Source organism: Balaenoptera borealis (genome assembly GCF_965194805.1).
Source record: "Balaenoptera borealis genome assembly, chromosome: 15".
Taxonomy (NCBI): Eukaryota; Metazoa; Chordata; class Mammalia; order Artiodactyla; family Balaenopteridae; genus Balaenoptera; species Balaenoptera borealis.
In genome coordinates, this window is record NC_138871.1 from 63,223,558 (window position 1) to 63,245,597 (window position 22,040).

The following is a 22,040-nucleotide window of genomic DNA, read 5'->3' on the forward strand; positions in this document are numbered from 1 at the left end:
ATAAATAATACCTCATAGGGTTCTTGTAAAATTCAAATTAAATTATGAATATAAATAACTCAGTATGGGATTTGTGCATGGTATGCATGCAGTAATGGTAGCTATCAGTCTTACTAATACTGTTAGTAGAGAAAAAAACAGAAAAAATGCCACCTTATCTAGTTTATCACTTTTATTTTTGCATGCTTGCTTTAAGAGCTTGTCTACATTCAAAACAATTTTTTTCAGTGTTTATTCTTACCTCAAACATTTATTGAATGATAAAAAGAGAAAAAAAGGATCAAGTGTCTGCTGTTAGGAGTTGGGTACTAGTGGGAGAATAAACCTACAAGCCTATACTTCAGTTTGTGAGATATATATATATGTATATGTACATATATATATGTACATATACATATATATATGCACACACACACACGCACATGCAGAATGCTATGGCAGGACAGATAAGGAGATAGATAACTGTCCCTAGAGGAGAGGCCAGGTAAAAAGGCTTCAGCTTAGCAATTAGCAGTCAGCAAGCAGGGTAGAGACACTCAAGCAGAGGGAAAAGTATGTGTAAAGTCTTCAGATATTAAAAACTCATTAATAAACTTATTCAGAGCATTTTGATATGAATGATATTAAATGAACAAGACTAAAATGAATAGAATAGTTGAGGTGTTAAAAATGGCCTGTGTAGATTATGATACTTTCAAATGAAGCTTGAAAAGATTCAAGGGGAAAAATATTCTTCTACATGATGTTAGTATTGATAATATCACCAATTTGCCAATATTTACATCTTCCTTTAGTATCTCTTACTTTCTCATCTTTCTCTTTTATGATCTTCTTCTCTTTATTTCCCTTGTTATCCCATGGACATTACTGAATATTGCTGCTCAGCCAGACCCTCAGGGAAAGCGTGTTGCTGATTCCTATACTAAACCAGCTGCCTAGGAGTAAAGGCCATCATCTCATTCTGTTCATATTCTTCAAATATAGTCAGCAGTTCTGCAACTTGATAGGCAAATGGTCTGGCAAAAAGTCAGATCCTTACACTAACCTTGTTAAGTGACATGAGTATGCACAAACATGTAAAATAATTCCATTCCCACTGACTCTCAGTTACCCATATACACAGCAACAAATTGTTGTCATGTTGGCACAGTTGATATGTCTAAACCTGTCATAGCACTGAAGAATTGGCAGCCCTGATTGTCTTTGAAGTCTTTGCTTTCAACAACAACAAAAAAATTAGAGTCAGTAATCCCTGTCTTAGTCTGGTCCCAAACAAAACAAAGTTAAGTGGACTTCAAAGGAAAAAGCCAACTGTCCATCCATTGGAAAAAGAGATGGAAGAAGGCAATCATGTGGCATATATAGAGTGAGGATGAGAGTAAAAAATGTTCAAATCAATTCAACTCACTTAATCAGCCATGGGTGAAAAAAAAAATCATTAAATTTAGTCAAATGGAATAATTTGGATTAAAGACTGAAAATGACTAAACGGATCTTTTAGAATGCTCCCGGAGTTAACTGATCACTGATCTGAACAACAACAGTAAAATCTATCAGATATTGCCAAGATTCAAATATCTTAAAATATATGAAAGACAAAGAACTTTACCTGTAGAGTTTTCTGCATCAGGGCTGTTGAGGAGATCAGGGCAGTTGGGAGCTGTACTGAAAGTCTGCTACTCTTGCAGCAGATGCATCAAAAACAACCATGTTCCTGTTCAGAGTAATCCTCTGTATAGAGTATTTGCCTGCCTCTCTTCTCCTCCTGCCAGAAAGCTTTCCGTTATCTTCCTTTACTCTCAGTTGGTGTAGATATTTCATTTACATTTACAAACAAAATGGATGTGGCTTATCAGCAATGTATGCTGACTGAACTGTGGGGACCAATGGAGGTGTTTAAGATGATATCAGAGGGATTCACATCAAGCTTAATCTATTAAATGCTTTTAATTAATGATCGGGGAGAGAGTAAATCAGTGTTATAAATTCCTCAGTGTTACTAAATTGTATGGTGTTAACCCACATAAGAAAACAAAAGAGTAATAAAATTATATATAGACAAATGACAAGAAAGGAAAACTTAATATTGAAGGTAAACTCACAAATTCCTGCCTAGTTAACATACCGACCCCAATATTCTGCAGTAGCCTTTTGTTTTGTAAAATGGTGGTGTGACAGTAGAAGTCAGTAATTAAGCAAGATTCTAAAAAGAACTTTGCAACTTTAAGTCCAGCTAAACTATTTGCTATTTGCACTTCCGTCATTCTAAAATAGTTGCTTCACATGACCTTTTAAATACTTTTAATATCCTTATGATGAATTAATCCTATTGTTTCAGTTATTTCCTAAAACTCTATAATTCTGAAACAGTAGATGTAGTTTTCCAAAATGTGCTTTAAGTTCAAATGTGAATCAAGCATGTCGGAGTAGATTATTACATATGTTTAAAAAAATAATGTCATTTTGGCTCCAAAAATAATTTGTTTGGAAAGTAATTTTATGTTTTTATGTAAGGTGACTTGAAAACAGGAAGCTATTGGAAGCAAATTAAATATTTCATTACATTGAACAATGTCTGATTGAATAGGTTGAAACAGACCTACCAGCAAATTGAGTTCAGATATCAAGGTTGGGACTTGTGTACTGTGGTTGACAACTTATGTTCAGAAACATTTTGGAGTAGAAGAGTAAAATGTTTGGCTTTCCAATCTGTTAGTACAAACTTAGAATTGGAAAAGGTCAGTTGTGTTTGACAGAAGCTCCGGAGGAGGAGCGAAAGTTCCCTTGTGAAGCATAATCTGTAAAGGAAAGGAAGAAGACAGTGCGTTCTGAAGTATGAAATGATGGGAAGGCTTTGGCAGAAAATATAAGAAAAGAAATGGGTAAGAGACATAGTCGATGTTCAATGTCAAATTTAGGTATGCTGAGCTATAGATTATTTCTGACAATGCTGACAGAATAAAGAGTAAAAACATTTAAGCAGAAAAGAAAAATGTAAACAGTGAATCAAGATATTGTGAGATTGGGGCAACAGAATGACAAGATTTTCTGTAAAGACAGAATAAGAACTGCACTGAAAAATGAAGCTGACTTGCATATTATCACTCTTAAAAATAAACATTTTATAATGGTATGCAAGAACAAATGGGGTCCTCAGAAGTAGGTGGCCAAGACTCACATATACTTGTAAGAAATGCTCTTCAATGCCTTTTGTCTCTAAAAAAAAAAAAAAAAAAAAAAAAAAATCCTGTCTGAAAGCCAGGAGGGTCTATGACTTTAACATGGCTGTGACGCTTTGGAACTAAATTCTAGTGGTAAATAGGTATGAGTTGATTGTGTCCCCTGAAAGGAGTTTATAGCATCACAAGACCACACATATTATGGTGTGTGAATGCACACTTCTCTCAATTCCCTTGCAAGTCTTATCACTCAGAGTTCAATAGTTATCATTACTCAGGGGCTAGTGTGAAAGAAATAATTGGATTTGGGGAGAAAAATAGAAAAATTTTTAAAAAGTTAATATACTTGAGTTCTTGAAAAACTTGATTTCTTTCTTTTAACAGTAATCAGTGTGGAGCCAAACAATTAAGAAAATTTTATTTCTGGGGGATTCCCTGGTTGTCCAGTGGTTAGGACTTCACGCTTTCACTGCCAAAGGGAGTGGGTTCAATCCCTGGTTGGGGAACTAAAACTCCACAAGATGTGCAGAGCGGCCAAAAAAACAATAATTTATTTCTGGTTGCACTTGCAACAATTCTAGAAGGTGAATGAATAGAAACTATCAATTAAAAAAATGTCAGTGTGTTTATGTCTCTAAGATAAGGGGTTTATAGATTCAATGGCATGTGATAAGTTGGAGGCAAAATGGTCACTTCAAAAAAATCCATTCAACCAATGAGCATGATAATTTTCATAATTGGCAATATGGAATTCAGAATGGTTCAAGGATGGCTTTTTGGAGGAAGAAGATATGCCCTTGATTAAAATATACTTTAAAAATCAGTTTGGTTATGAATTTGATTATTTTTTTTTCCCCCACAAATAACCAGCAACTGTATAACTGTTACACATCCTCTCTTCTCCATTCCCTTCAATCATAACGTACACAGGGAATAATTTTTTATCCAAATCAATTTCCTCAACTGGGTTGAGCATACCACAGTTGAATCTCTTTTCTTGACTATTAAAAATTGAAGGCGTTGCTCCCCTTCTATCTATCATCACTCTGAAGCTGTCTTTTTAAAATCTACCTATTTGAATTTAAGTATATACCCTTCATTCATTTAGTAAATATTTAATAAGCAACTATTCTTTGCAAGGCACTCTTTTAAGCAAAATCAAGGAGACAGTGGCAAGTACGCATGTTCATGCATTATTTAGTTCAGATTTCTTTACCTAAAAGTCTCTCACAAGTCATTGAATAGTTTCCCAGTGCATCTTTATTCAGAATTTATTCAGCACACTTATTTTCATGAAGAAAATATCAAAATATGATCTAATGGATTCATGAATCTCTAAACGTAGTTTTGTTTTATTTTTTAAGAGTTTCACATTGATGACTTTCTGAATGTGGATTCTGGATACAAAGACTTAAAAATTATCCATATAAGGAAACATCTCTCCCAAATAAACCATCACTCTGACTTTTCAGGGAATGCTTTTTTATGATCATTGCCTATCCTAAGAATCTCATGACCATTCTCTCTGACAGCATTTTTTCTAGTTCTTCAATGTGTGAAATTTGGGGACACTCTTTATGGATAGGGAATCTACTGACTTCTTTAAGAAGGCTAAACAAAGAACAACCAAGATGACTAATGGAGGGAAAATCTCCATGTGGAAAAAGTGGCTGGATCTCATAATCTTGTTTCCCTAAGAATTCCTTGTTTTTGAAAAACTCTCATTCATCTCACTGTTATCTCCGGTTGTAAGAACATCCACTGGTTCTCTTACCATGTAAAACATCGCAGATCATTCAAAGTTATCAATGAGGGATAGGAACCAAAGATTGAAGTTTTCCCGGTATTACCAATGCTTGAAAATCAGTGCTTAATTTTATTAATGAGCCAGTGAATTTCCTCACATAATTCCTCTTTAATTGGAAGCCAAATACCGAGATTCAGGCAGCAGTAGAATTATCTAAAGGAGCCTCTGTCCTTTGGCATTGACAGGCTTCTTAATTTTAGCTAGTCTAGTGGGCATGTTGTGGTATCTCTTTGTGGTTTTAATTTGTGGTTCCCTGACCTGATGACTAATGAAGTTGAGCACCTCTGCACATGGTTATGGGCTGTTTGTATGTCTTCTTTTGTGAAGTATCCGTTCAAGTCTTTTGCCAATTTTTAATTGGGTCTTTTGTCTTTTATTTTGGATTGTAAGTTATTTATATATTTTGGATAAAAGTCCTTTAGTTTGATATTAGTTTGTATGCATTGAGAATATACTCTTCAAATACGTTGTTTACCTCTTCATTTTTTTAACTGTCTTGCGAAAAGTAGAAGTTTTAATTTTGGTGAAGACCAATTTGTGAGTCATAATACCATGCTGATTTTTCCCTACATTTTCTCCTGAAAGTTTTACATTTAAGATTATGATCCCACTCCAAAAGCTTTGAAGGTGGAGAAAATATTCCTAGCAACAGTTTGTCTCTTAGACTTACTTTTCAATTATGTGGCACATTAATTTTTAAAGATTTTTTTATTTTTACAGTTACTTATAAGAAAATTAGAAGAGATCCTTTTATGACATGTTAGCCATCTGCCACTCTAAATGAAAAATTTTATGCTTTTTAGGAAGTTTTATTTATTTTTAAAATTAGAGCTTCCTGATTTTGATTAGACTACGATAATTTTTGATTATAGAAATGATCCATTTCATTATTAATGTCAGATTTATTAACATATTCTTGCATTAAATATCTTATATTTTACTCTATTAGGTATATATTAATATGTCACCTTCCTCTATTCCAAATTTTTATGTTTTTACATATTTTTTGGATTTGAGTACTCTTTCTCATATATATATGTATATATATCATATGTAGGAGCACTAGCTCCTATACTCATTTACCACTTCAACTGTTTCTCACTTACAATCTAAATAGAAAAATAGGATAGTTTTTGCAGATCACTTTTCGTTAGAATGAGCACAGATTAAATCATGTGCCATTTTTGTATATCTCATGTGTAGACATATGTAGAAAAAATCTTGGTTTTCAATTTAAGAATCACTTCCATGTTGAAAAAGAATACCATTTATTTTCAAGGAAATAGACTTTAATCATTCTTTCAATTCAAGTGTTAGCATTCAGATAATTCTCACCAAATAGAGTGAAATTGGCATACTTAAACATGATGCAGGGTAAACAGGAGTTAAGGATCAATAAGTGGCTCAGTTTGAGATCTCATCACTAAGTGATTTATGATACACTTATCTTTCTTCAATCTACATCAAACTCTATTAACAAGTAATGGGATTTTATAGATTCTTGAGAAAATGATAAGCGTGTCCTGAGAGGTTTGAATGTATTTATTTCTAACACATTGTTTAGAAATTAGCTTAGTCTGAACAAAATAATTTCTTGAAAGTAGAACATGGCTTGATGGTTGGAAATGATTGGTTATTTTGAATTTTATAGAGTGAACCTTACTATTGGAAAAGAATAATACGAGTTTTTACGATGAGTATTAATGAGGCAAAATAGCATGTCTAAATAAAAACATCAAGCAACCCAAGTAGTTTATTTTTAATCTATAATTTTTGCCTTGTTTCAATTAAAATTTCTTAGAAGTGCTTTGAATATCTTTCCATATCAATTATTTTTGACATATATTTCCCAGTTTCACATGCTTGTCATTTCTCAATAACCTGTTTCTAGGAATCCATTGAAAACATGAAATGCAGTAACATTTGTCTTATATTGTGGTAAAAAGAAGATATTTAATTTTCTTAGTTTTCATAGTCTAACATATTTAATCTAAATTTAAGTAGAAGAGCTTCATAGTAAGAAGGTGGCAGAATTAGTAAAGTTTTTGAAATTTCCCCGATTTCTACCCTCACCCTCAAAAACAGCATTTCATTTTATAAAATGGCAAAAACAAAACCAACAATAATCAAAACACTAAATTGCATGGATAGCATTCAAAACAAAACTAAGTGACAAAATAAATTCCCAAATAATAGTTTTTAGGGCCAAACCATTAATAGCTTTAAGACCAAATTATTGTATGAACAATTGTGCAGGAGGAAATGTGAAGGGCAAAGGGGACTCTGATGACGTTGAGAGACAATCTAACAACTAAGTCACAACAAATTATCTTCCCCGAACTGAGGGGTTCCCTCTCAGTGTGGAAAGCATGGGTGAATTGACATGAGAATAGCAAACTATGTGGCATTGCAGGCTCTGATTCACAGGTGGCTGCAAAGAGACTAGGAAAAGTCTGAATAAAACCAGGTGATGGGGCTTCCCTGGTGGCGCAGTGGTTGAGAATCTGCCTGCTAATGCAAGGGACACGGGTTTGAGCCTTGGTCTGGGAGGATCCCACATGCCGCGGAGCGGCTAAGCCCGTTAGCCACAACTACTGAGCTTGCGCGTCTGGAGCCTGTGCTCCGCAACAAGAGAGGCCACGATAGTGAGAGGCCCACGCACCGCGATGAAGAGTGGCCCCCACTTGCCGCAACTAGAGAAAGCCCTAGCACAGAAACGAAGACCCAACATAGCAATCAATCAATAAATAAAAAAATAAATAAATCTTTAAAAAAAAAAAAAAAAACAAAAAAACCAGGTGATGACAAAGCCTAACCTGTAATTCAGAGAAGATGGCTCATTTTAACCTGATTCACTTTGTTGTAAAGCAGAAACTAACACACCATTGTAAAGCAATTATACTCCAATAAAGATGTTAAAAAATAAAATAAAATAAAATAATGGCCTGCAAAAGAAGAAAGATGGATGGAATAAACTTTCTGTGTGATATATCCTTGGAAAATTTTCTGACTATATAATCACAAACATGGGAAGTTAAAGAGATAGTATCTCTTTAGGTGTGTTCCCAGACTTCTTTTTTTTTTTTTTCCCCAGACTTCTAATAGTTATGATTTTTTATTTCTTAGTGTATTGAAATTATTTTCTTTATGATTGCATCTAAGAACACATCTAAATATAAGGCTAAAAAAAAAAAGCTAGGTGGTGTGGTTCCAATTGATTTTTTGAACCTAATAATGTATGCTTACTTCCAGGACAAAACCACATATTGAAGAGAAATCGCGAGGAGTAGAATCTGGATTGAGTAATAGAGATATGTGGGCAAAAAAGAAGAGCCAGATAAAAGAAGGTCCATGGAAGAAAGACGAGAAAAATCTCAGAAGGTAAAAGATGCTATTGCAGGGTAGCTATAAAGGTAACCAAGTTATTGTTGATAGCTTCTAATATTCAGAAAAATAATCAAAAAAGCTGTCTTAAATCTCCCTCTTCTATAGCAATCCAAAAAAACTCATCTCAAACAACATAAAAGGATTATGTTTGAATCCTACAAAAATTCATTATTAAAAACAGTAATAATAATGAGAAAAAGACTGGTTTATAGACCATGAAAGTATGAAAGAACAACATACAGTCAAAAAGATGAGAATTTTAACATAGTTCTTTGAAAAAAGACATAAAATTCAAGATAATGATAGAGATAATGAAAAAAAGCTTAATTCATAATTAGACAAATTCTGAAATGATAGGATATAAAAAGACATCTAAAGAGAGTTGATAAATGGATTGTTTGTTTTTTTGATATTGAGTTGTATGAGCTGTTTATATATTTTGGATATTAACCCCTTATCAGTTATATCATTTGCAAATATTTTCTCCCATTTTGTTGTTTCTCCCATTCAATAGGGTGTCTTTTTGTTTTGTTGATGGGTTCCTTTGCTGTGAAAAATCTTTTAAGTTTAATTATGTCCCATTTGTTTATTTTTGCTTTTGTTTCCTCTGCTTCAGGAGACAGATTCAAAAATATATTGCTGTGATTTATGTCAAATAGTGTGCCGCCTATGTTTTCCTCTGGGAGCTTTTTGGTATCCTGTCTTACATTTAGACCTTTAATCCATTTTGAGTTTATTTTTATATATGGTGTTAGAGAATGTTCTAATTTCATTCTTTTACATGTAGCTGTCCAGTTTCCCCAGCACCACTTATTGAAAAGACTGTCTTTTCTCCATTGTCTATTCTTGCCTTGATTAATTGACCGTAGGAGTGTTGGGTTTATTTATGGGCTCCCTGTTCTGTTCCATTGACCTCTGTGTCTTTTTTTTTTTGCCAGTACCATACTGTTTGATGACTGTAGCTTTACAGTATAGTCTGAAGTCAGGGCATGTGATTCCTCCAGCTCTGTTCTTCTTTCTCAAGATTTTTTTGGCTGTTCAGAGTCTTTTGTGTTCCCATACAAATTTTTAAATTATTTTTTCTAGTTCTGTGAAAAACATCATTGGTATTTTGGTAGGGATTGAATTGAGTCTGTAGATTGCCTTGGGTAGTATGGTCATTTTAACAATATTAATTTTTCCAATCCAAGAACATGTTATATCTTTCCATCTGTTTGTGTCATCTTCAATTTCTTTCATCAGTGTCTCATAGTTTTTCAAGTATAGGTCTTTAATTTCCTTAGGTAGGATTATTCCTAGGTATTTTATTCTTTTTAATTAATTAATTAATTTTTGGCTGTGTTGGGTCTTCGTTGCTACACACGGGCTTTCTCTAGTTGTGGCGAGTGGGGGCTACCCTTTGTTGCAGTGCATGGGCTTCTCACTGTGGTGGTTTCTCTTTGTTGCAGAGAACGGGCTCTAGGCATGTGGGCTTCAGTAGTTGTGGCATGCAGGCTCAGTAGTTGTGGCTCATGGGCTCTAGAGTGCAGGCTCAGTAGTTGTGGCACATGGGCTTAGTTGCTCCGTGACATGTGGGATCTTCCCGGACCAGGGCTTGAACCCGTGTCCCCTGCATTGGCAGGCAGATTCTTAACCACTGAGCCACCAGGGAAGTCCGGTATTTTGTTCTTTTTGCTGTGATGGTAGATGGGATTGTTTTCTTGATTTCTCTTTCTTATAGTTCATTGTTAGTGTATAAAAATTTGACAGAATTCTGTATATTAATTTTGTATCCTGCAACTTTACCAATTTCATTGATGAGCTCTAGTAGTTTTCTTGTGGCATCTTTGGGATTTTCTATGTATAGTATCATGTCATCTGCAAACAGTGATAGTTTTACTTCTTCCTTTCCAATTTGGATTCCTTTTATTTTTCTTTTCTTCTCTGGCTGCTGTGGCTAGGACTTCCAAAACTGTCTTGAATAAAAGTGGTGGGCATCCTTGTCTTGTTCCAAACAACCCAATTAAAAAATGAGCAGAAGAACTGAATAGACATTTTTCCAAAGAGGAGATGTAGATGGCCAACAGGCACATGAAAAGATGCTCAACACCACTAATCTTTAGGGAAATGCAAATCAAAACCACAATGAGATATTACCTCACACCTGTCAGAATGGCTGTCATCAAACAGAACATAAATAACAAATGTTGATGAGGATGTGGAGAAAATGGAACCCTGGTACACTGTTTGTGGAAATGTAAATTGATGCAGCCACTGTGGAAAACAGATTGGTGGTTTCTCAAAAAACTAAAAATAGAACTACCATATGACCCAGCAATTTCACTCCTGGATATATATCCAAAAAAGACAAAAACACTAATTCAAAAAGATACATGCTCCCCAGTAGTCATAGCAGCATTATTTACAGTTGCCAAGATATGGAAGCAACCTAATTGTCCATCAACAGATGAATGGATAAAGATGTTTTGTACACACACACACACACACACACACACACACACACACTAGAATACTCAGCCATAAAAAGAGTGATATTTTGCCATTTGCAGCAACATGAATGGACTTGGAGGGCATTATGCTAAGTGAACTAAGTCAGACACAGAAAAACAAACACTGTGTGATATCACTTATATGTGAAATCTAAAAAGTACAACAAACTAGTGAATATAACAAAAAGAAAGCAGACTCACAGATATAGAGAACAAACTTGTGGTTACCAGTGGGGAGAGGGAATGGGGGAGGGGTAATATAGGGGTAGGGTATTAAGAGGTACAAACTCCTAGGTATAAAATAAACTACAAGGATATATTGTACAACATGGTGACGATAGCCAATATTTTATAATAACTATAAATGGAATATAACCTTTAAAAATTGTGAATCATTATATTGTACACCTGTAACTTATACAATATTGTGCATCAACTATACTTCAATAAAAATAAAGATTAAAAATCAAAGCAAAATTACTTCAGAAATAAATACTGAATTAGAGAAACACTAGAACAAACATAATGTCAAAAGATAAATAGAAGATTAAAAGGAGGAAATGTATTTTTATTTAATCAAAATGAATTACATAAATAGATAAAAGGATTTGAGAGAAATTGGGAAATATAATATGTTTCTATTATATTTCATCTATCTGTCTGTATATATATATGTATGTATATATATATACATATATACACACATATATATATGTAATAGAAAATCCAACATATTTGTCTCTGAATACAAAACCGAAACCTAAGAAACAAATTTAAAAATATTAAAATTATAATTCAAGAAATAAACTTACATAAAGAAGACAAACTTACTTTTTGAAAATTCACACTGGATAGATGTATTCAGAGCAACCAACACCAGAAAAACTTCAATGAAAAAAACTTGACAAAAGGGACAAGTCACCCATGAGGGAAAGGACAATCAGATTAACATGAGGTTTTTGAAGAACAAAAATTTCACCAGGAGCTTCCCTGGTGGCGCAGTGGTTGAGAATCTGCCTGCTAATGCAGGGGACATGGGTTCGAGCCCTGGTCTGGGAAGAGCCCACATGCCACGGAGCAACTGGGCCCGTGAGCCACAACTACTGAGCCTGCGTGTCTGGAGCCTGTGCGCCACAACAAGAGAGGCCGCGATAGTGAGAGGCCCGCGCACCGCGATGAAGAGTGGCCCCCACTTGCCACAACTAGAGAAAGCCCTCGCACAGAAACGAAGACCCAACAGAGCCAAAAATAAATTAATTAATTAATTTTAAAAAAAAGTAACAAATGTTCAAGTACAGTTGGTGTCTTTAAAAAAAAAAAAAAAATTCACCAGAAGACAATGAAGTAACATATTGAGATATCAAAAAAAAGGAAAACCTTCAAATATAAAGGCATGCATGACATGCAATGAACATGCAAGATGTTAGGGAATATTTTTCTCATGAGCCCATAATGAGGAATTTACTTCTGGTAAATAAATTTAGACAACTAAAAGACTGGAAATGTATTAGCATAATGACTGCTAGTAAACAGTCAATATATACTTTTCCTTATAAATGAAATAAAATGAAGGATATGAGAAGATAGTATGTAATGATATGCACTCAGGTAATGTATACTGTGTATAATATATATTGTATAATATGTACTCTATCTATACTATAATAGTTTATGCTCTGATAATGTATATTCAACATAGATTTTTTTAAATGAGGGGAAAATGGGGAAACTATATGGCAAGTAGATTAAGCTCACTTATTGCTCCAGATTAGGTACTGAATGAGAGAGAAGGGAAAAGAAAGACTGAGATGACTAGCTAATTTCAATATTGTTCATAGCAGGGAACCAGACAGAATTGGCAAAAAGAATGACATTATAATAAAGATATAACAATAAAAGTGACCATTAGGACAAAAATGCCCTATTTTTTAAAAATTAATTAATTTATTTATGGCTGTGTTGGGTCTTCGTTTCTGTGCGCAGGCTTTCTCCAGTTGCGGCGAGCGGGGGCCACTCTTCATCGCAGTGCGCGGGCTTCTCATTGTCCTGGCTTCTCTTGTTGTGGAGCACAGGCTCTAGATGCGCAGGCTCAGTAGTTGTGCCTCACGGGCTTAGTTGCTCCACGGCATGTGGGATCCTCCCAGACCAGGGCTCAAACCCGTGTCCCCTGCATTGGCAGGCAGATTCCTAACCACTGCACCACCAGGGAAGCCCTGCCCTATTTTTAAAAACATATTTTTAAATGTTAAGTAACTTATTTAAGTAACAAAAGATCTTCCAAAATATTAAAAAAGATAAAATGAAGTGGTACATATAGAGAAAGACTCCCTATATATGTATCAGACAAATATAACAAAAAACTGAGATGAAATACATCAATCATATCAGTAAATATAAATAAACTTAACTCACCTATAAAAAAGAAACACAGACTTTCAACTGACTAAGAAAGCAGAATGCAAATATATGATTTATGAAAGATACATAATAAAACAAGTTTGGAAAGATTAAATGTAAAAAAAATAGAGAAAGATATATTAGATAAATTTAAATATTCGGTGAGCAAAAAAGTTTGTTCAAGTTTTTCTGTAAGATATTATGGAAAAAACCGAATGAACTTTTTGGTCAACCCAATAAAAAGAAAACAGGGGTCACAACCTTGAGTTTAGCATTGTGAAATTCAGATCAATACATACAGAAAGAAAACTTTGTAGTGCTGTTTACTGTAAAACACAGTAAAGGCATAATAGTTATTAATAATTATGCACCCAAAACAATGCAACAGCTTTCTTAAAATAGATACAAATATGTAATTAGAAAGAGACAATAGCATACTAATGGTAGAAGCTGACTTTAATATATCTCCTTCAATCCATGAAAGTCAAGGGGACAAAAATAATTCCCAGCACACGTCCTTTGCAAATAAGCAGGTAATATTCATAAAAATTGGCTGTGTCTTAGGCATGAAAAGAAACCTCAAAAATTCCAAATAATAGAAGTAATATAAGCATCATTCATTACCAAAGTGCAATAAAATAGTTAATATAAAATCATTTTAAAGATTTTTTTCCTGGAAATTTAAAGATTTATTTTCAACCAACGTTTGGATTACAGAGAAAATTTAGACCAAGATTTCAGAATTTCTTGAACATAAGGATAAAATTTAGAATGTATTATAACCTTTACCATTATAAATGAATTAATTTTCAGAGAAAATTATAACGTTAAAACCTATAAATAAAAATTAAAAAGTTAAAATAAATGCCTTGATACTGAATCCAAAAAGCAAAAGAACAAAAGAACAATGAAATAAATTTAAATAAAAGGAGAACAGAGAAAATTAATAAATATAAAAACATATTATTTATACAAAAACTAGTACACCTAATAAAGCTCTGTGGAACTAATAAATATAACCAAAAATCACTTCTTTGACATAATTTTCAAACTATATAAAACCTAACCTAAGAATCAGGAGAAAAGAGAAGGTACAAAAATAAAATCTATTTAAAAATATAAGGCTACTTTACACAATCCTATGCAGACTCTCTTGAAAATCTCCATGAAGGACTCTAATTGACATTGAAATTTTAAAAAGACATTTAGCTCAGAAAATATAAAAATTAGAGTACTTCACATCAAATTCATCATTTCCAGGAAATTTCACAAGGGATTTCTCCCAACAAATAATCCCAATACTACTTAACATATTTTCACCCAAAAAGTAGGAAAAAAACAACAAGAAAACTCCAAGTTTTTCTATGATGTGAATGTAATTTTAATTCTAAAACTTGCCAGAGATTGGACTATAAAGAAGACTGTAGACAAATTTTATTCGTTTATAAATACTGATGAAAAAATAAATTAAATATTGGCAAACAGAATCCCATGACCCATTAAAAGTAAAACATGATGAGTTACTAGGGTTAATTCTAGTAATGCAATGGTAGTTCATTATTGGAAACCAGTTAAGATAATTTATTATATATAGTATCAGGAGAAAATTTTAGAGTAATCTCATTATGTATTTTAAACAAGACAAATTTAAATACCCGTTTATGTTGAAAAATGTAAATTTGTAGATATTTCAATAACATGATAAAATACATAAACTGCGGTCCCTAAGCCAGCACCTTATTTACTGTGGAAATACTAAAGGCTTTACTTATAAAGTCGAGAAAAATATCCCACCTCTCTTTAACACTGTGTAAGGAGTATTACTCAATATTGCTTTGGAAGTATTAGACTAGCAAAAAAATTAAAGGTATATATTGGAAAGGAAGAAGTAAAGCCACCTTTATTTGTAACTGATATGATAATGTTTCATAATATGATATATCATAATCAATAGACACAGCAGAATCAATGGAAAACTCTTCCAAACAGGAAGAGAATTAGAAAAGTTAGCAAGTTATAGAGTTGACATTAAAAAATCAATAACTTTCAAAAATAAAACAAAGTTCAACTAGAAGATATATAGAAGTAAAAACCTCATATAAGATAATGAAACAAAACAAATCAACAAGCCGTTAAATAAACAAAGAACCTAGCCTAAATTTAACAGGAGCTAACCTATATGAAAAAAACCATAGAAGACTCTAGAAATACACAAAGGTAGACTTGAGCAAATGAAAAGACATACCGTGTTTTTGAAGGAAGAATTGACCTTATAAAGATATCCAACAATGTTGATATAATGCTGAATGGAGTAATTTGCAGGTGGAAAAGCAATAAAGGACATTTCTAAATACTCCTACTCTGTTATCTCCAAATTACATTAAGTGAAAACAGCATGGTGTAGAAAATTACATATATTCATATATCTACCATATATTCATCTATCCATCTAACAAAAGTAGATGAATATATGTATGCCTTTTAAATATTAAAATGCAAAGATGAATTAAAAGACTTAAATAAATTATAAAGGAAAATAGTATAGTAGAGGGGAAAGCAAAAAGGAGCTGGATTTTCCTGAAGGTAACTTGTTTTGCAGATTTTATTTTTGAAAATTGTACATATTTTACATAATTATAATTATAAAACAAAATTTACAGTAATTCATAAAAATTAAATGGAGAAAGTAATAGATAACCATAACTGTGTATCAGGAATTATTTTAAATTACCACATCCCAGGTGGTATAAACTTGAGGACAAAAAGAACAAAAAATCTTAAAATGTTTTCTTCAATGATTGTGTTGGTATAATGTTGGTATTGCAATTCTGAGACTGTTATGTTTGTAGCATGTGATGAAACAAACAAACAAAAAAAGTATTAGGTTGGTGCCATTGAGAAATGAGATTTTCAGAATGGGAAAAAGAAGAAATATATACAAGATTAAAGAAATTAAGTTAAAATTCCAAAAGTTCTAAGTTTAAATTAGACATACCTATGTAAACTCAATAAATATTTTATCAAAAGCTATTTACTGGACCTTTTCACTGAAAAGGTCTAGAAACAAGGATTAACCATAGTGCTTGGATTATGGTCTCTAAATATCATGTCTCACTAAGAGGAACTAGGACTCTGAAGACATATCTCATTCCAGATCTAGGAAATTCCAAAATGCATCTGGAGAATTTTGTCATTACCAGGAAAAAAGGAAGCTATCAAAGAATTCTAAATTGAGTCAAAGGACTCAGGAGCCAACTTATTTAGGATCCATTGATCAAATTTGGGTCAATTTGAATATAATTACAACAACAATAGAAATTGATTGAAATATTTCAAATGTATTTTAATCCATGAGTTCATAATGATAAATAAAAAAAAAAAAACTCATGAACACATTTGAAGGATGCTAGGGAACCAATTCATTATTTTTGAAAACCTGATAAATAATGAGAAAGAATCAAGAATTTGTCTAGTTTTCCTTTACTGTACAAACTATAGCTCAGGATAACCGAAATAGCTGATATGGGGAAGTTTATTTTTACAGAAGCAATTCAGATAGTTGGGCAGATAGTTGGATAAACATGTTAAACGGCACCATGGATTGCAATTTGCAAAACCCAGCCTGTGTAAAATCCAAAGGGCAAATGACCCAGTTTCTTCAAAGAGCAAATTGCAAGGGGGAAAAAAAGGCACAAAAATTTGGAACTTGCCATAGTGGAAGAAGGATGGTTTCTGACTATTCTGATTCCACTATATGCATTGCCAAAGGGTGCACATGAATTTCCTTGCCATACTGGGTTTGGCAGTAAATATTGAAGGTTTTTGATCCAAATTATAGAACATATTGGGAGGTGGTACTTCCTCGGCTGTGCCCTGATGTAACTAGAATAGTAACATAGACTGGCATCTGTTTCATGAATACCTTGGGAGTCCTGGCAGCCATCTTTCAGATGGACAGCATATGAAGCATAAAAAGTGTGGCATAGAGGTTTCCAAAACAAAATAATTTAATTAGAAGTAGGAATCATGAAACAAAGATTTATGATTATATATATTTTTAATTTTAGCTTGCTTCTTTGTTAGAGTATTTCGTTGAATAGCTGGCATGATTTAAATACTGTAAGAGAGATTTATCAAGCAGTACACAAAAGCAGACACTATAGGTATATGGCCTACAATCTGCTATTTATCTTTAAATTATACTTATTTTTTAATGCACAAGTAAAACATTTTTTATAGGAATTTTAGAATCTGTGGCTGTGTCATAGCCTACAATCCCAAGTTATAGGTGGTAGAAATGGTTTTCTGGGAATGAGAGTCAATGCACAGTCCAGTTCCTGTGGGGTCTGAAATTATCCTGCTGTTGTTTTACCCTTATTCCAGCCTCTTGTCTAATCTAGAAGATATAATGGGGCACATACTGGGAAACTGATATCAAGAAAAGCTAATTGATTACTAGGAGAAGATTAAGGAGGTAAGACAATGACAATTCCTGTATCTCTTTATCTTAAAAATCTGGAACAACCAAACCGGATAAAGGATGCAAAATCAAACAAACAAAAAACTAAAGAAAAAACCCCCAGGAAATCTCTCATTTTAAATAACCTCATTATTTTGGAATAATGTTTGAGTTACAGAGAACATACAAAGATAGTACAGAGTTCCCGTATTCCCCTCACCCAGTTCCCCCATTGTTAACATCTAATATTACTACAATTCTTTGTCAAAATGAACACTGATACAGGTATTGGGTTGGCCAAAAAATTCATTTGTCTTTTTTTTCCATAAGACGTCTCCAGTAGAGCTTTGTTGTCTTTAACTTCATTCAAAACTATTTTGTTAGATTGTATTGTGACAGCTGTCATATCAGTGTGCATTAAAAAAAAATAAAACTTATCAAAATTGGTGAATTTTTGTGTAGCCATTTAAAAAATTTAAAAGCATGGAGGGTTCAGTTTCAATCTAAACCTTTAGGAGAATTCCAGTGATGCAACTAGGATAAACAAAAGCACTCCTGCTATTTAACATATTATTGCAGAGAGGAGATCAAGATGGCAGAGTAGCAGGACATGGATCTCATCTTCTCCAACAAACACATCAAAAATCAATCTACATTTGGAACAATTCTCACTAAAAGCTAACTGGCAGAAATACTCTTATACAACCAAGGTTATAAGTAAGAGTCACATGGAATTGGGTAGGAATGGAAGAGAAGTGATCGGGTCATGACCTGTGCCCACAGGAGGAGACTGAGAGGAAAAGGGAGAATACATGGGCAGAGACCTGCCCTGGGGAGTGAGCAGTTCAAGCTACATACTGGGCACCCCAGGCCTGGGTTGGGACATAGGGAAGGCAAGCCCCCTTGACTGGTTGGAGGGATGGTGAGACTAACAGGAGGCCTGTGGGAAGACTGGACTCCATTCCTGAGGAGTGGACATGTGCTTGCTTCCTTCTGAAGCTGGGTGGAGAGGGCAGATTGAAAACGACAAGAGCAGCTCACCTGTTTCCTGCTACCACCTGGTCATGCACCCCAGCATGATCCAAACAAATGTTCCAGCCATGGTTGCTTCACAACGCAGCTCCTCAGTGGGGTGAGGGGAGTAGAGGCCAGGGGGAAAGCTCAGCTGTGAGGGACAAAGGAGGATCAGACTTGAAGTGGCGTCTGAGCAGAGCAGGGGAAATCATCACTGGCATTTACACAGGCAGCCATCAGAAGAGTCCAGGTCTCAGACCTAGCTGGACCACCACAGCCCACACTGCAACCCATGCTGAGTACACACACTAGCCCCTCTCTTTCCAGCACTGCTCCCCTCTGGGGCCAAGTTGCCAGTGCTGGGAGTAGGGAGAGCACACACTTAAAAGAAATGGAGCCAGTTCAGATCCAATCCTTAGAGGTTCTGCTACAGCAATTTGGGACCCAGTCCTGTCCCCTACAGGTTGGTGATGGCCACTGAGCAGAGGAGAAGCATTGGTTCACACCTGGCTCTGGCCCTACCCCCTTCATCTCCAGCCCCACCTCCTACTAAGGTGATAGCTATCAGCACATCCTGAAGAAAGATGCGTCTTATGTTCACATCAAATCCAGCTCTCCCATCAAAGCCACTGGGCACATGTGGACTCTACAGGGACACTCCCACATAGGGACACCTCTTCAAGATTGCAACAGATAGCTGTTTCACCTAATTTCATAGAGATAGAGACAGTTAAGCAAACTGAGACGACAGAGGAATTTGTCTCAATTAACAGAGCACGAGAAAACCCCTGAAAAAACAACTAATGAAACAGAAATAAACAATTTACCAGATGAAGAATTCAAAGCATTAGTAATAAGAATGGTAACTGAATTAAGGAGAAGAATAGATGAATACAGTGAGAATTTTAGCAAGGAAATAGAAAATATAAAAAGAACCAGTCAGGACTGAATAACACAATAGCTGAAATGTAGGTGATACAGAGGAACACATAAGTGATCCAGAATACATATTCTTTTCAAGCATGCATTGAACATTTTCCAGAATAGACCACATACTAGGTCACAAAACAAGCCTCAACAAATTTAAGAAGGAAGGAAGGAAAGAAAAAAATGAAAAAAGAACAAACACATGGAGACTAAACAACATGATACTGAAAAATCAGTGGGTCAGTGAAGAAATCAATGTGGAATTCAGAAAAGACCTTGAGACAAACGAAAATGGAAACACAACTTTCCAAAATCTATGAGATGCAGCAAAAGCAGTACTAAGAGATTTTATAGCAATACAGGCCTACTTCAAAAACAAGAAAAATCACAAACAACCTTACTTACCATCTAGAGGAATTAGAAAACGAAGAACAAACAAAGCACAAAGTCAGCAGAAGGAAGGAAATGATAAAGATCAGAGGTATTAAATAAATAAATTAGAGACCCCCCAAAAGAAAGAAAGAAAGAAAAAATCAATGAAAGCAAGAGCTGTTTTTATTTAAAGTTAAATAAAATTGATAAACCTGTAGCCAGGCTCATCAACAAGAAAAGAAAGAGGATGCAAATAAACATAATAAATGAAAGAGGAGAAATAACAACTGATACTATGAACAGTTATATGCCAACAGATTGAAAAACTTTGAAGAAATGGACAAATTTCTGGAAACATACAACCTACCAAGACTAAATAAGGAAGAAATAGACAATCTGAACAGATCAATCACTAGTAATGAAATTGAATTTGGAATAAAAAAATAATTCCCAGCAAACAAAAGTCCAGGAATGGCTGGTTTCACAGGGGAATTCTACCAAACTTATGAAGAAGAACTAATACTTATCCTTCTCAAACTATTCTAAAAAATTGAAGAGATGGGCCACTTCCAAATTCATTCTATGAGGTCACCATGACCCTGAAACCAAAACCAGATAAAGACACTATAAAAAAATAGTGTCACTGGTCAACATCTCTGATGAATATAGTTGCAAAAATCTTCAAGAAGATATTATCAAACAGAATCCAACAATACATTAAAAGGATCATACACTATGATCAAGTGGGATTTATTCACGGGATGCAAGGATAGTTCAATATTCTTAAATCAATTAATGAGATATGCCACATTAACAAATAGAGGGATAAAAATTCACATGATAGTCTTAATAGACACAGAAGAAGCATTGGACAAAATTTGATATCCATTCATGATTAAAAACTCTCATTAAAGTGGGTATAGAGGGAACATATACTAAGGGCCATTTAGGACAAACTCACAGCTAACATAATACTCAATGGTGAAAAACTGAAAGCCTTTCCTCTAAAATCAGGAAAAAGATGAGAATGCCTACTCTCACCACTTCTATTAGTATTGGAAGTCCTAGCCACAGCAATCAGACAAGAGAAAGAAATAAAAGGCATCCAAACTGAAAGGGAAGAAATAAAACGGTCACAATTTGCAGATGACATGATACTATACATAGAAAACCCTGAAGTCTCCACCAGAAAACTATTAGAACTAATAAATGAATTCAGTAAAGTTACAGTATACATTAATATATAGAAATTTGTGGCTTTTCTATACACTAATAATTATCAGAAAGATAAAGCAAAAAAAAAAAAATCCCATTTAAAATTGCATCAAAAAGAATAAAATACCTAGGAATAAACTCAGCCAAAAGGTGAAAGACCTATACTCTGAAATTGTAAAACATTGATGAAAGAATTTGAAAATTACACAAAGAAATGGAAGCATATCCCACATTCTTGGATTGGAAGAATTTATATTGTTAAAATGTCCATAATACCCAAAGCAATCTACAGATTTAATGCAATTCCTATCAAAATACCCAGGACATTTTTCACAGAACTAGGACAAATAATCCTAAAAATTATATGGAACAACAAGAGACCCAGAACTGCCAAAACCATCTTGAGAAAAAAGAACATAACTGGAGGTATAACTTCCCAGACTTCAGACTACACTACAAAGCTATAGTAATCAAAACAGTATGGTAATGCCCCCAAAACAGACACATAGATCACTGGAAGAGAATAGAAAGCCCAGAAGTAAATCCACACATCTATGTTTAGTTAATCTATGACATAGTATGCAAGAATTTACAATGGAGAAAATATAGTCTCTTCAATAAGTGGTGCTGGGAACACTGGACAACTATATGTAACAGAATGAGATTAGAACATGTCCTCACACCATAAATAAAAATAAACTTAGAATGGATTAAAGACCTAAGTGTAAGACCTGAAACCATAAAACTCCTAGAAGAGAACATAGGCAGAACACTCTTTGACATAAATCATAGCA

General features: G+C 34.0%; 1 long non-coding RNA gene across 1 annotated transcript; it reads left to right on the forward strand.

The window, feature by feature from the left end:
• Positions 1–484: 484 nt before the first annotated feature.
• LOC309611886 lies at positions 485–20,177 on the forward strand. The gene is made up of 2 exons (XR_014234815.1): positions 485–7,453; positions 7,785–20,177. It is a non-coding gene; the product is annotated as an uncharacterized lncRNA (long non-coding RNA).
• Positions 20,178–22,040: the final 1,863 nt, after the last annotated feature.